General features: G+C 35.5%; 1 protein-coding gene and 1 long non-coding RNA gene across 2 annotated transcripts in view; one reads left to right on the forward strand and one right to left on the reverse strand.

Annotated features, from left to right (window-relative positions):
* NKAIN3 (sodium/potassium transporting ATPase interacting 3) overlaps positions 1-16380 on the forward strand; it is an 868360-nt gene that overhangs the window by 109897 nt on the left and 742083 nt on the right. The gene's annotated exons all lie outside the window — the stretch shown is intronic.
* LOC107651749 (uncharacterized) lies at positions 3122-9248 on the reverse strand. The gene is made up of 3 exons (XR_001628710.2): positions 8883-9248; positions 5909-6010; positions 3122-4757 (listed from the first exon to the last, which is right to left on the reverse strand). It is a non-coding gene; the product is annotated as an uncharacterized LOC107651749 (long non-coding RNA).

The following is a 16380-nucleotide window of genomic DNA, read 5'->3' on the forward strand; positions in this document are numbered from 1 at the left end:
AATAATAGTAACAATAATAATAGATAACAACTCCAATAATAATTAATAATAAAATTGTTTTCTCCATCAGTAATAATGATAGATTTGCAATGAGAGCAGCTGAATTTGATTCCTGGCTCTGTTTACTACTGTTTATTTGACATTGATCCTGTTTCCTCTTCTCTAAAATGAAAGCACTTAACCAATTTACCTTTTAGTTCTTTTATAAACCTGAAAGTATGCTTTTATGATTTAGAGTCTAACAAATTCAGTGAGACAAGTGTGGGTCAGAGTAGTGAATGAGAGGAGCAGGTAAAAAGAATGCTGACCAATGCTTAAGAGAAGCATGCTATAAAAGTGGGAGCAGTAGGAGAATATAAGATGGGTTTGACATGCACTTTATCTATAGCATATGAAGGTTAGTTTTACAAAGGAGAGCATCAATTACAAAATTAGTGCCCCTCATGCCACCCAGGAGATGCACAGTTCTTTCTAAATCTGGTGGTTAGTTTTGAAAAGTCACTGTATCAAATTGTTTTATAATGGTATATTGTGACCTTAACAAAAGTGCTTCAATTTCTTTTTATTGTCTTAGGCTGGTTTTCAAGGACTATGCCAAGTAGAATATGAAGGGATATTAAATATAAGGCATGAATAAATAGATGATTTCAAAGAACTTTGGAAAGACTTGCATGAACTGATACAGAATAAAGTGTTATTAGAAGAAGTAATACTATAACATTAATATCATAAAAATGAAAAATTTTGAAGACTTTCAAAAAGTCTTCAAGATGAAGATGAAATGAGTCAAACTATGAGAGCAATTTAAATAATAACAGAAGACTTTAAAGGCAAACAAATTTTAAAGCTCTAAGGATACAATCAATGTAATAACCATCCATGATTCCAGAGGACTGGTAATGAAACCTCCTATCTACCTCATGAAAGATAGGTGATAGATTCAGAGTGTAGAATGAACATGACCAATGATGGTATTTGTTTTGTTTGACTATGTATATTATTTACAAGGAACATGTATTCTTCCTCCCTCCCTTTTCAATGGATTGGGAGGGTGGGATGGAGAGAAAATGGATGTTTATTAATTAAATATGAGAACATCTGATTTCAAGGAACTTACACTCTTTGGGGAGACAGAATATTTATATAATTAAGTGAAGTCAATGTATATGCAAAATAATAAAAAAATTCAAAAGGATAAAATGCTGATAGAATGGCTGAAGGTCAGGAAATTCTTAATGTAGATCACATCTGAGCTGTGATTTTTGTTTTATTTTGTTTTTGTTCTTGCCTTGGGTTAGGAGATGTTGGAGGAGAGAATCAGTAAATATTATTTGGGGGATGCTCAGTATCTCAGAATTATTTATTCTAGATTTCATTAATTAACCTGAGCCAAACTAATGTTTCTATGCAGTATGATGCCCTATGATGAAAGAGTTCGCTCAATAAACTTAACAGTGTGAATGAACCATGTTACACTTTAACTGGGATAGAAAACAAAAACAAAAACATTGCTTTTACAGATTTTAGCTATTGATTAACCTTATCAAAATAATTTAAAAAATAATTTATTGAGTGCCTTTTGTCTGTAAGACATTATGAGAGGCATCAGAGGTTTACAAAAAACAACATAATAGGATCATTTCCTATAGGGAACTTTGGCTGCTCAGTACATAAAGATCTTATTTCTTCATCATGGCAGACCTAACAGGACTTCACTTTGAAGGCATTTCTTAGGGGTTAATTCTAGCTTTTTGGATGCATGGCCAACATACTCCTAGTGTCCCACCTACAGATTTATGAGCTTTACCTTGCTTCCCAAGGCTAGTACTTTGAAAATATACCAGTAATAAGGCCAGGACCATTCTTGAAACCCTTTCAGCATTGTAGAATCTTCCTTAGTTTGTGCTTTGCTAGTATATTAAATTATTAAAGATGCACTAAGCCTTCTGGGTAACCTTCTATAGCTTTTGACATTCCTTTCAAATTAAAGGGCTAGAGGTCAGGAGAGTGGCCTAGAAATAAAAAAAATGCCCTAAACTAACAGTGTTCATGCATGTATGTGTGTGTGTGTGAATGTGTGTGTGCTTGTTGCCTGACTTCTCTGTCTCAGGTTCAGTTTCCTCTCTTGAATAAAAAGAGGACACTATTGATAGGATTGTTATAATGTTTAATTTAAATATTTTAATAAAAGGACTTTGTGAATAACAAAGAATTATTTAAATAGATGTGGCATTATGTGTGTATACCTATACATATACACATACATATATACACATGTGGAGATCTATCTATCTATCTATCTATCTATCTATCTATCTATCTATCTATATCTGTCTATCTAGCTAGCTGTCTGTCTGTCTGTCCAGGATGCACAAGTACTTTGTTTACCTTCTGGTCCAATTCTTATCATGCCTAATTATGGCTATGCGTATTCATCTATGCATATATAATATGTATACACATGCATGTGTACATATACCTACATGTGTGCTTATATACGAATGTGTATATACACATATATGTGGATACACATTTCTCATCTGGTACCCTCTTTCTGAGGAGAAAAGAATGACCAAGCAATCATTTGCTCACTGCCTGGAAGGAGTCAAAGTCTACTTTGAAGAGGGATGGGTAGAGAAGACTCCAGGGATATCTTTATATGATTCTTTGTATGTTTAAGCAGAACTAGACAGACTTACATGGATACACCCTGTACTTTGTATAGCTATCTCTTAACATTGTGCCCAACACACAGACACATAGTAAACTCTTGTTGCCTGACTTGTACATTTAGAACTCTGTTTCCTCATGAATAAAAAGAGAATAATACTGACAGGGGTGGTCATAATGCTTAAGTGAAATAATGGATTATGAGAGTACTTTGTAAATAACAATGCAATATATAAATATATGGTGGTGTTATTTCAGTAATAATAATAGTAAGTAGGAGGAGGAGGAAGGAGGAAGAGGAGAAGGGGAATAGTGATGATGACAAGAACAAGTACTATTATTATGAAATGTCATTATCTTTGTATTCTAGATTGAATTCAGAGGACAGAATGTGAAGGAAAGGGACATGATGCTATTTTATCGCTCAAAACAAATGCTAGCATTAACAGCATTTATTTTATTTAAATGAGGTTTCTAAACACAGCAACAAGATCCTCTTAATTTATCTTTTAGCAAGGGCTACAGACAGTTGTGTTTCTACTTAGAATAGCTTTAAGGAAGGCCTAATTCCTGAGAAGCCAACAGAGTAACAAGGCAGATTTTAACCATTCTGAAGTGTCTGCTCACTAATCAGCACTCAGAGCTCTGAAGATTAACAATTTGATAAGCAGCAATCTCCTACCAGTAAGAATGAAATGTAGCATCCTATTTTTTGCTGACAGTCCAAAGTAGCAAATTGGTTATTCTCTCAGTTGGTTATTTGCTAGGAGCTTTGGGATTCCATGTCTAGGAGTAAAATTCAAGATAGTAGAATCTTTCTTTGTGACAGTTTCATGCCATAAATCAAACCTATTAAATATATACTGTTTAATGTGGGCCTTTCCTGTAACTTCACTTGGAATTAGTTCAAAGCAGAACAGGAAAGGAGGTAGGATGCAGCTCTGCATGTAGGTGCAATGGTAGATTGTGTCTTATATTGTTTTCTATAAATGCACGTATTTTTAATGCCAGAAAATTCCATTCTCTGAAGCACATTGGGTGTATTTTGTGATGTCAAGCCTCATGTGTTACACTGAAAGCTCAAGGTCTCCGGTGAATTGTAAAATACAGAGGAGCAGATGTAGGAGGTTATGATTTTCAAACCTTGCCCAGGTTGCCCAAATGCTTTGTTAAGATTCTGGTTCAATTCCCATCATGACAAATTATTCTGCATTAGTGAACCTATTGCTTATTTTCAGTCTTTGCTAGAGTCTAGTTCAAATATTGAGAATACTGAATTTAGCTTTTCAAATATAGAGCAACAATGTTATTTGAGTGTTTATATCTGTCAAGGCAGTCCTTTATAAATGTAATTTTGCTTTTGTTTTGGTTTCTTTTTTTTCAATTTTAATTGGAGATTTCATGTTTCACTTCCATAAATTAATGATTAATCCTAGGCATAATTTTCTAAATGTTATTATTTCAAAGCAATTAACTTAATAATCATTTTTCATATTGGTTCTGTCCTCAACACATTAATGAGTCATTATAAACTTGCTTTGTGTATTGATCCATCTATTGTGCCAGCTCATTCCATTCTTATGCAGAGAGAAATGCTTATCAATTGTACCCATGAGCCTAAATTTATTGGAACAGTTAAATGACATTTAATGCAGTGTAGCTGGGAAATAGTGCCAGTAGACAAACCTATTATTATACTAATGGAATTTCTGAATCACATCTCCCTAAACTCAGCATTATCTGCTACAGTATTCACAAGCCCTGTGACAGGTAAGGTAGTTTAATATCTTTTTGCATTGTATATGGTCTTGATTTTTCTGCTTAATGGATTTGCTCTTTCAGGCATTGTTTTCTTTTTATTTCTAACTCAGCTTAAATGTTTTAAAATAGTCATCAACCAATCAACAGTTAAATCATACAATAATTAGAGTATTAGAACTGGGGGTGGTGGAAGAGTCAATAGTTGATATTCCTTTTACTCTTCCGTGGATTCCCAGCAGAATCAAGTCCAAAACACCGTTCTCTCACTGGTTCTGCAGAGCCTTTGCATAGCTTTCTCAGTGTAACTCCTTGATGAATCTCAAGTTCTGTGAAAGAGATTGAGCTGATCTTAGAACTTTCTCTATCTTCCCATATTGGAGATCTATTATCTCTTTCCTCTTCTCTCATTTCTCATCCAGGCCCCTAACCTCCACCACTGCTGTATTTTTTGAAAGAAATAAAAACAAGGAAGAAAACAGTGACTGCAGACTATGAATTGAGTAGCCGGGAAAGATTTCTTCCTATTATATGACTTCTTTCCAGTGATTAAATGAGAAACAGAGAAGTGAACTGGAGGGAAGGCATTTTCCCCTTTGCCTTCTGAGCAAGACTTTGGAGACCAGTCAGTGGTTACTGTGGATCGTAAGTGATTTTTTTGCAAGTACATTAAAATTATTTCTTTTTGAACTGTGACTTCATATGAAGTTGCCTGCCCCCCTCCACTATATCTTTGATCTCTCTATCCTATGAAGAGGTGGCCCTTTTCCCAAAGCAAACACTTCTAGGTATATGTGATTCCATCATCTCACCTTATTTTCAGCATATTGGTACACTGTAGTCACTCTTGGATGAATCTGTAGTATCTCCCTGTCTATTCATTACTTCCCTGCTACATGCTCATGTCTCCCCCATTCTTAAAAAGTGAACAAAACAAAACAAAACAACTTTACTTGATCTGTCTATCCCTGCTATCTGACATCCTGTATATTTCTTCCCTTGTTTTTGTCTAAACTTCTTGAGAAATGTATATACAATAGATTTTCTACTTCCTTTCCTCTCACTCACAACTTAATTCTCTGCATTCTGACCTCTGACCTCATCAATCAACTAAAACTTCCCTTTTCAAAGTTATCAGTAATCTCTTAGAATCAATACTAGATATAAGCTCCAAGGCAGGAGAGTAGTAAGGGTTAGGAAGTAGGGCAAGGTGATTTGTCCAGAGTCATACAGCTACAAAATGTCTGAACCCAGGATCTCCCATCTCCAGAGCTGGCTCTCTATCCACTGAGCAACATAGCTCCCCCTTTTCTTAATCCTCATCCATCCTATTTTATCTTTAACTTTTGACACTATTACTCTCTTTTCTTGCCCACTGTTTTCTCTCCAGCATCTAGTTACATTGCTCTCTCTCTTGATTCTTCTGCTTGTGTAACTGTTTTCCTTTTTTTTTTTTGCTTAATCTTCATCCAGGTCTTACCTGCTAAATGTAGGTGGCTCCCAAGGCTCTGTTCTGGGTCATCTTCTCCATCTATATAACAGGTTTCCCTTCCTCACTGCTGGGGTTAGGGACAACCATAATCTGGAAAATCCATAAACATTTTTGTCATTCATATTGTTTTCACAAACTTGAACTTTTGACTTATTTTAACTTTCAAAAAGAAATTGTGTATACTTATGGTATTAAAAGATAAACTATGTTGATATTATAGAATACTATATAGATATTTTATGCCTTTCTGTGTTTCTAAACTTCTGTGTTATCTGCTGGCTTTCCTATGTTATGCCTTGTGCAAAAGTCCCCCCAAATTCCCACTCCATTTCTTATGCCACCCACAGTATATGAAAATCATGATGGGGGAAAGTTGTGATCTAGAAGAGATACCTGTGTTTCACTTGGTGACCTCATCAGTTCCCATGGATTTAACTGTCATTCTTTTGTAGATGTTTCTCATATCTATTTGTCTCACATAACCTCTATCCTGTCCTCCAGTCTTGAAGCTCTACCTTTCTATTGGATATCTCAGACTTGATGCTCCACAGGCTTCTCAAATTCAACAAGTCCAAAATGCATTGCCTTTTCACCCAGACCCATCCTCCTAGCCATTCAAGCTTACAATCCAGGTGTCATCTTCACGCTCTCTCATTCACCATACTATCTATGTTACCAAGTCTTGTCAATTCTATCTCCATGACATCTTTTTTATATGCTCCCCTTTCTCCATTCTCATGTTGCCATTTCCCTGGGGCAAACTCTTATTACTTCATGCCTTGACTACTACAACAGCCTTCTGCTTGGTCTCCCTTTTCAAGTCTCCCTCCTTTAGACCATCCTCAACTTAGCTGCCAAACAAAGCTTCCTACAGCAGTGGCCAAACCACATATCATTCTATTATTTAATAAACTCCAGTGGCTCTAAAATTATTTCTTTGCCTTTCAAAGGCCTTCTTTATCCTGTCCCCTTCTTGCCTTTCCAGGTATCTTACACTTTACTTCTCTCTACACTGTAAAGTCTTAATGCAGTGCCATTGGCCTCCTAGCTTGTTCCTCATCACCTGGCCTCTGTGACTTCCTTCAAACCTCAGCCAAAATTTTACTTTTTTCAAAAAATCTTTACTGGTCCCTCTTAATGCTCATATATTACTTCTGCAATTGCCTTTAGTTAATATCTTCTTGTTGTTGTTTAGCCATTTCAGTTGTGTCTGAGTCTTTGTGTCCCCACTTGGGATTTTCTTGGTAAAGATATTTGAGTGGTTTACCATTTCCTTCTCCAACTCATTTTAAAGATAAAGAAACTGAGGCAAACAGGATTAAGTGGCTTGCCCAAGGTGACCCAGCTATATCTTCACAGAAAAAAAATATAATACCAAAGTTAATGATGAACCTGTCCTCAATTAATCTGCCTTTCATTTTATTTTCTTAAACCCATAATTTCTATCTTAGTAAAAATTCTCAAGACAGAAGGGCAAGAGGTCAGGCACATAGAGTTAAATGACTTTCCCAGAGTCACGAGGTAGACAGTATCTGAAGTCAGATTTGAACCCAGGATGTCCCAACTCCAAGTTGGTGCTTTTTTCACTCCACCATGTAGCTCCCACGTCATTAGTTCTTAGACTCATTCTTCCTGACTCTAGGCCTGGTGTTCTATCTACTTCATCTCTATAATTGTTTAATTGTGGTTTCCTCCATTAGAATGTGAACTTCTTGAGAGCAGAGATTGTTTCTGGCTTTGTTTCCCTAAAGCTTAACAATTAGACTTCCCCATAATAATCACTTAAAATGTGCTTGTTGACTGACTTGCTTTATTCCACATTTTTTATAGAGTTGATTCAGTTCAGAAACATGCCATGAGGAGTTTCTAATAAAATCAGTGGGATTTCCTGAGCAGGATTAATATTGCAAGAGCATTCATCATGACAAGGAACACACCTTAACTGAAAATTATATACATTTCAAAAGAAATAATCAGAGCATATTCCATTTGAATTAAAATACTAAATCATTTCATTTTAATGCAGTAGAATCTGCCTGTATTTTAGCTAAAACTTCATGTAGCTAAAACATCACAACTAGTAAAGGAATGTGAAAAGAAACTTAGAAAATAATATGTCCTTAAGAAATAGAATAAATGTTTACATAATCATCAAATTCTCACCTTCCTCTTGGTGTGAACCATCACACAATATTGGATAAAGGTAGCATCATTATCAAAGGATATTCACTTCAACTTATTTTTAGATTTACATATAAATACCACTTTTCATATTGATGTTTAACTATCTACTTGCTTATTTCAAATTTGTGGACATAAAAATTTCACCTTTGGAAACAAGCCCCTGGATGTATTCATCAGAGATGTACTTTGCAAAATATATTCTTAATGCAAATTTTGATTTGAGAATAAAATAATTCTGGGCCCTAGACCTGATAATAATGTTGAGATTTTGTTCCTTCTCTGGCACAACTGAAAGTATTTTTGAAAAGTATATGATTTCTTACATTTAAAGATATATTTGGAATTTACTTGGAAGTGGAGGCAAAATAGCAATGTTTTATTTTCACCCCTTTTCCCCTTACATGAATTTTGTTTTTCTTGTATTTGGTACAAGAGATAAAGTAGCCTGATAATAAAGGCCATTTCCCTCAATTTTTCATTGATGCTCCTTAATTTATGGTTCATTTCACCTTTTTATATTTCTAAAAATTAAATGTTTTTGGCATGACTTCAAAAGATCATCATGATAGTTATTTATTTTTATAGCTCACATGACTCTGTTGCTAGCTCATTATAGAAGTGTATGTTCAATTGTTCTAATATATTACAATCTGGTAATGCAGTGAATTATAGTAATAGTAATAAAACACACACAAATGTCTATACCTAGTCAAGTGTACTGTAAAAGAGGTTTGTTATCTGACATATAATGGTTCATTAAGAAGTGTTATAGGCTCACCTTAATTCTACTTATAGTCACATTTATTGATTTCTTCTTCCTATGCCCATGTTTAGACTGTCTCCTTAGAGTAGTGTATAATCAGCATCTTAATAGTATTATATCAATGACTATTACACATTTATTTCAATGTCTGGTGAATAATATCTTCTCAGAAATCAAATTTATAAGAATACAAAGCATTCCCTAGTTGACAAATGATCAAAGGAAAAGAGGGGGCAATTCTCAGATGAAGAAATTAAAACTATCTTTAGTCTTGAAAAAATGCTCCAAAGTGCTATTAATTAGAGAAACTCAAAAATAAACAACTCTGAGGTATCAACTCACAGATATCTGACTGGTTAACATGACAAAAATGGAAATAGATACACTAATACACTGTTGGTGGAGCTGTGATCTGATATGAACATTCTGAAGAGAGATCTAGAACCATGGACAGTATCATAAAATTGTGACCTAGCAATACTACTGTGAGGTTTATATTCCGAAGAGATTAAATATTGAGGAAAAGGACATACTTGTATAAAAATGTTTATAGTGGTTCTTTTTGTGGTGACAAAGCACTTAAAATTGAAGGAATACCCATCAGTTTGGGAATGACCAAAGATTATGATATTAATATGATTTAATGGAATGCTAATGTAGTTTAATAACTGTCAAACAAGATGATCACAGAAAAGAATGGAAAGGCTTATATGAAGTGATGCAAAGTAAAGTGAATAGAATCTGGAGGATGTTATATACATAACAATACCATATGCTGATTAATTGTGAATGTCTTAACTATTATCAACATGGCAATATCCAGGCCAATTCCAAGCAACTCATGATGAAAAAGGATATCTACCACCATAGAAGCTACAGGCAGAGTCCAAATGCAGATTGAAGCATATAGTCCTTTGTATGACTTTTCCATGAATTTTTTTCTAATAAAAAAGCTATGTCTTCTTTTATAACATGAACATAGAAATATGTATTCTATAACATATGTACAAGCCATATCATATTAGCTGTCTTCTTGAGTCAGGGGTTGAGAGGGAGGGAGAGAACTTGAATTACAAAATGTTAAAAAATGAGCATTAACTGGAGGGGATGTGGCAAAGTTGGGACATTAATTCATTGCTGGTGGAGTTGTGAATTGATCCAACCATTCTGGAGGGCAATTAGGAACTATGCTCAAAGGGTGCTAAAAGACTGTCTCCCCTTTGATTCAGTCATAGCACTGCTGGGTTTGTACCCCAAAGAGATAATAAGGAAAAAGACTTGTACAAGAATATTCCTAGTTGTGCTCTTTGTGGTGGCCAAAAATTGGAAAACGAGGGGATGCCCTTCAATTGGGGAATGGCTGAACAAATTGTGGTATATGTTGGTGATGGAATACTATTGTGCTCAAAGGAATAATAAAGTGGAGGAATTCCATGGGGACTGGAACAGCCTCCAGGAAGTGATGCAGAGTGAGAGGAGCAGAACCAGGAGAATATTGTACACATTGACTGATAAACTGTGGTGCAATCAAATATAACAGACTTTTCCATTAGTTTCAGTGCAGTGATCCTGAACAACTCAGAGGGATTTACAAAAAAGAACACTATCTACATTCAGAGGAAAAACTGTGGGAGTAGAAACACTGAAGAAAAACAATTGCTTGATTACATAGGTAGAGGGTGATAGGATTGGGGATGTAGACTCTAAATGATCATCCTAGTGCAAACATCAACAACATGGAAATTGGTTCTGATCAAGGACACACGTAATACCCAGTGGAATAAAGGTACAGTGGATGGGAGGGAGGGAAAAATATGATTCTTGTAACCAAAGAATAATGTTCTAAATTGACAAAATAAAATTAAATTTTAAAAAATGAGCATTAAAATTTTATAGCCATGTAGTCTAGAGAAAATAAAAGTAATAATTAAGAAAAAAGGGGAAAAAGAAAAACAGATTTTGCTTAGATACCAAACATCATGACAGAAAATCAAAACTGTAACATAGAAGCAGTTGAGTTTCTAGCTTAAAACATCTTTCTATTAACAAGGTTTCTGGTGGCTTCTGAATGAAAGTGAGTATACTTCATTTGTACTACTTCCTTGTCAGCAATTTAATTACTACTTTTGAATTCTCTTGACAGTGTTTGATTTGATTGAATCATGAAGTTACTATTTAATGCTGATTGGTTTTGAGAACATCGTCAAATCCTTCAACTCTTTTTATTTTTTTTTCCTTTTTTTTTCTTTTTTTTTTTTTTAATATATTTTATTTGGTCATTTCCAAGCATTATTCGTTAAAGACATAGATCATTTTCTTTTCCTCCCCCCCCCAACCCCCCATAGCCGACGCGTAAGTCCACTGGGCATTAGATGTTTTCTTGATTTGAACCCATTGCTTTGTTGATAGTATTTGCATTAGAGTGTTCATTTAGAGTCTATCCTCTGTCATGTCCCCTCAATCTTTGTATTCAGGCAGTTGCTTTTTCTCGGTGTTTCCACTCCCATAGTTTATCCTTTGCTTATGAATGGTGTTTTTTTTTTCTCCTGGATCCCTGCAAGTTGTTCAGGGACATTACACCACCACTAATGGAGAAGTCCATTACGTTCGATGATACCACAGTGTGTTTGTCTCTGTGTACAATGTTCTCCTGGTTCTGCTCCTCTCGCTCTGCATCACTTCCTGGAGGTTGTTCCAGTCTCCATGGAACTTCTCCACTTTATTATTCCTTTTAGCACAATAGTACTCCATCACCAACATATACCACAGTTTGTTCAGCCATTCCCCAATTGATGGGCATCCCCTCATTTTCCAGTTTTGGGCCACCACAAAGAGCGCAGCTATGAATATTTTTGTACAAGTCTTTGTGTCCATTATCTCTTTGGGGTACAGACCCAGCAGTGCTATGGCTGGGTCAAAGGGTAGATATTCTTTTGTCGCCCTTTGGGCATAGTTCCAAATTGCCCTCCAGAATGGTTGGATCAGTTCACAGCTCCACCAGCAATGAATTAATGTCCCTACTTTGCCACATCCCCTCCAGCATTCATTACTTTCCTTTGCTGTTATGTTAGCCAATCTGCTAGGTGTGAGGTGATACCTCAGAGTTGTTTTGATTTGCATCTCTCTGATTATAAGAGATGTAGAACACTTCTTCATGTGCTTGTTAATAGTTTTGATTTCTTTATCTGAGAACTGCCTATCCATTTCCCTTGCCCATTTATCAATTGGAGAATGGCTTGATTTTGTGTACAATTGATTTAGCTCTTTATAAATATGAGTAATTAAACCTTTGTCAGAGGTTTCTATGAAGATTTTTTCCCAATTTGTTGTTTCCCTTCTGATTTTAGTTATATTGGTTTTGTTTGTACAAAAGCTTTTTAGTTTGATGTAGTCAAAATTATTTATTTTACATTTTGTGATTCTTTCTATATCTTGCTTGGTTTTAAAGCCTTTCCCCTCCCAAAGGTCTGACATGTATACTATTCTGTGTTTACCCAATTTACTTATGGTTTCCTTCTTTATGTTTAAGTCACTCACCCATTTTGAATTTATCTTGGTGTAGGGTGTGAGGTGTTGATCTATTCCTAGTCTCTCCCACACTGTCTTCCAATTTTCCCAGCAGTTTTTATGAAATAGTGGATTTTTGTCCCAAAAGCTGGGATCTTTGGGTTTATCGTATACTGTCTTGCTGAGGTCGCTTTCCCCCAGTCTATTCCACTGATCTTCCTTTCTATTTCTTAGCCAGTACCAAATTGTTTTGATGACTGCTGCTTTGTAATATAGTTTTAGGTCAGGGACTGCAAGGCCCCCATCATATGTGTTTTTTTTCATTATTTCCCTGGATATCCTTGATCTTTTGTTCTTCCAAATGAACTTTGTTATGGTTTTTTCTAAATCAGTGAAGAAGTATTTTGGTAGTTCAATGGGTATGGCACTAAATAGATAAATAAGTTTGGGTAGGATGGTCATTTTTATTATATTGGCTCGTCCTATCCATGAGCAGTTAATGTTTTTCCATTTGTTCAAGTCTAGTTTTAGTTGTGTGGCGAGTGTTTTGTAGTTGTGTTCATATAGTTCCTGTGTTTGTCTTGGGAGGTAGATTCCTAGGTATTTTATTTTGTCTAAGGTGATTTTGAATGGGATTTCTCTTTCTAGTTCTTGCTGCTGAGCTGTGTTGGAGATATATAGAAAAGCTGATGATTTATGTGGGTTTATTTTGTATCCTGCAACTTTGCTAAAGTTGTTGATTATTTCAATTAGCTTTTTGGTTGAATCTCTAGGATTCTTTAAGTAGACCATCATGTCATCCGCAAAGAGTGATAACTTGGTCTCCTCCTTGCCTATTTTGATGCCTTCAATTCCTTTATCTTCTCTAATTGCTACTGCTAGTGTTTCTAGTACAATGTCAAATAGTAGAGGTGATAATGGGCATCCTTGTTTCACTCCTGATCTTATTGGGAATGCATCTAGTTTATCCCCATTGCAGATGATATTAGCTGTTGGTTTTAGATATATACTGTTTATTATTTTTAGGAATGACCCTTCTATTCCTATGTTTTCTAGTGTTTTTAATAGGAATGGGTGTTGTATTTTATCAAAGGCTTTTTCTGCATCTATTGAAATAATCATGTGATTCTTGCTAGTTTGCTTGTTGATGTGGTCAATTATGTGGATGGTTTTCCTAATGTTGAACCAGCCCTGCATCCCTGGTATGAATCCTACTTGATCATGGTGAATGATCCTTCTGATCACTTGCTGGAGTCTTTTTGCTAGTATCCTATTTAAGATTTTTGCATCTATATTCATTAGGGAGATTGGCCTATAGTTTTCTTTCTCTGTTTTTGACCTGCCTGGTTTTGGAATCAGTACCATGTTTGTGTCGTAAAAGGAGTTTGGTAGAACTCCCTCTTTGCTTATTATGTCAAATAGTTTGTATAGTATTGGGATTAACTGTTCTCTGAATGTTTGATAGAATTCACAGGTGAATCCATCAGGCCCTGGGGACTTTTTCTTAGGAAGTTCTTTGATGGCTTGTTGGATTTCAATTTCTGATATGGGATTATTTAGGAATTCTATTTCCTCTTCTGTTAGTCTAGGCAGTTTGTATTTTTGTATATATTCATCCATTTCTCCTAAATTGGTGTATTTATTGCCATATAATTGGGCAAAGTAATTTCTAATGATTGCCTTAATTTCCTCCTCATTGGAGGTGCTGTCCCCCTTTTCATCTTTAATGCTGTGAATTTGCTTTTCTTCCTTCCTTTTTTTAACTAGATTGACCAGTACCTTGTCTATTTTGTTTGTTTTTTCAAAGTACCAGCTTCTTGTCTCATTTATTAAATCAATAGTTCTATCACTTTCGATTTTATTAATTTCTCCCTTAATTTTTAGGATTTCTAATTTGGTTTTCTGCTGGGGGTTTTTAATTTGATCGCTTTCCAGTTTTTTCATTTGCATTTCCAATTGATTGATCTCTGCTCTCCCTTGTTTGTTAATATAAGCATTCAGGGATATGAATTTACCTCTGATTACCGCTTTGGCTGCATCCCAAAAGGTTTGGAAGGATGTTTCGCCATTGTCATTTTCCTCGATGAAATTATTAATTGTTTCTATGATTTCTTCTTTAACTAAACGGTTTTGGAGTATCATATTGTTTAATTTCCAATTGGTTTTAGATTTGGTTTTCCATGTACCATTACTAATCATTATTTTTATTGCCTTGTGATCTGAGAAGGCTGCATTCATTATTTCTGCTTTTCTGCATTTGTGTGCTATGTTTCTGTGACCTAATGTATGGTCAATTTTTGTGAATGTGCCATGTGGTGCTGAGAAGAAGGTGTATTCCTTTTTATCCCTATTTATTTTTCTCCATATGTCTATTAATTCTAATTTTTCTAAGATTTCATTCACTTCTTTTACCTCTTTCTTATTTATTTTTTGATTTGATTTATCTAAATTTGATAATGGTTGGTTTAAGTCTCCCACTAGTATGGTTTTATTGTCTATTTCTTCCTTCAATTCTCCTAGTTTCTCCATTAGAAATTTGGGTGCTATATTATTTGGTGCATACATATTGATTAATGATATTTCCTCATTGTCTATAGTCCCTTTTAACAAAATATAATTACCTTCCCTATCCCTTTTGATCAGGTCTATTTTTGCATTGGCTTTATCAGATATCATGATTACCACTCCTGCCTTCTTTCTATCAGTTGAGGCCCAGAAGGTCTTACTCCATCCTTTAATTCTGACCTTGTGGGTGTCAACCCGCCTCATGTGTGTTTCTTGAAGACAACATATGGTAGGGTTTTGGATTCTAATCCATTCTGCTATTCGTCTACGTTTTATGGGTGAGTTCATCCCATTCACGTTCAAAGTTATGATTGTCATTTGTGGACTCCCTGGCATTTTGATTGCCTTCCCTAATTCTAACCTTTTCTTCTTCGGCTCTACCTTTTAGTCCAGTGATTTACTTTGAAACAGTCCCCCTTGTCCCCTCCCTTGATGTTTCCCTTTTTAGTCCCTCCCTTTTTGTTCCCTCCCCCTCCCCCCTCTCTTTCCCTCCCTTTTTGTTCTTCCCCCCCTCCCCCCCTTGGTTTTCCCTTCTCCTTACCCTTGTTGGGTAAGATAGAATTCAAGATCCCAATGGATCTGGAGGTTTTTCCCTCTCAGAGCTGATTTCCCTGAGATTGAGGTTTAAGTAACCCCCCCCCTCTTCCTCTCCTTCTTATAGGAGTTTTCTTCCCCTCCCCTTCCCCTGTGAATCTTTGTGTGAGAATAATTATTCTATTTGGTCTTTCTTTACCCCCTATTTATACATTACATTTTCCCCACATGTTAGTATACATAGGTTGATATAAATGTAGTCCTTATAGAAGAGAGTTTGAGTAAAAGAAGAAGATAACATTTTCCCCTTTCCTTAATATTTACCTTTTCAGGTATTCCTTGCTCTTTGATTTTCGGTATCAAACTTTCCACAGAGCTCTGGTCTTTTCTTTGCAAAAAGTTGGAAGTCTTCTATTTTGTTGAATGCCCATACTTTCCCTTGGAAGTATATAGTCAGTTTTGCTGGGTAGCTGATTCTTGGTTGGAGACCCAGCTCTCTTGCCTTTCTGAAGATCATGTTCCATGCCTTACGATCATTCAGAGTAGAACTTGCAAGGTCTTGGGTGACCCTGATTGGCATTCCTTTATATCTAAATTGTCTTTTTCTGGCTTCCTGTAGGATTTTTTCTTTTGTTTGATAGCTTTGGAATTTGGCAATTACATTCCTGGGAGTTGTCTTTTGGGGGTTTAGTGTAGAAGGTGTTCTGTGAGCTCTGTCAGTGGCTGTATTGCCCCCTTGTTCTAGAATCTCTGGGCAATTTTCTTTGATTATATCTTGTATCACCATGTCCAGTTTGGTGTTTATTTCTGGCTTATCTGGGAGTCCAATTATTCTTAAATTATCCCTTCTCCCCCTATTTTCCAGATCTATCACCTTGTCGGTGAGATATTTTATGTTCTCTTCTAA

The sequence above is a fragment of the Monodelphis domestica genome, chromosome 3 (genome assembly GCF_027887165.1).
Source record: "Monodelphis domestica isolate mMonDom1 chromosome 3, mMonDom1.pri, whole genome shotgun sequence".
NCBI lineage: Eukaryota > Metazoa > Chordata > Mammalia > Didelphimorphia > Didelphidae > Monodelphis > Monodelphis domestica.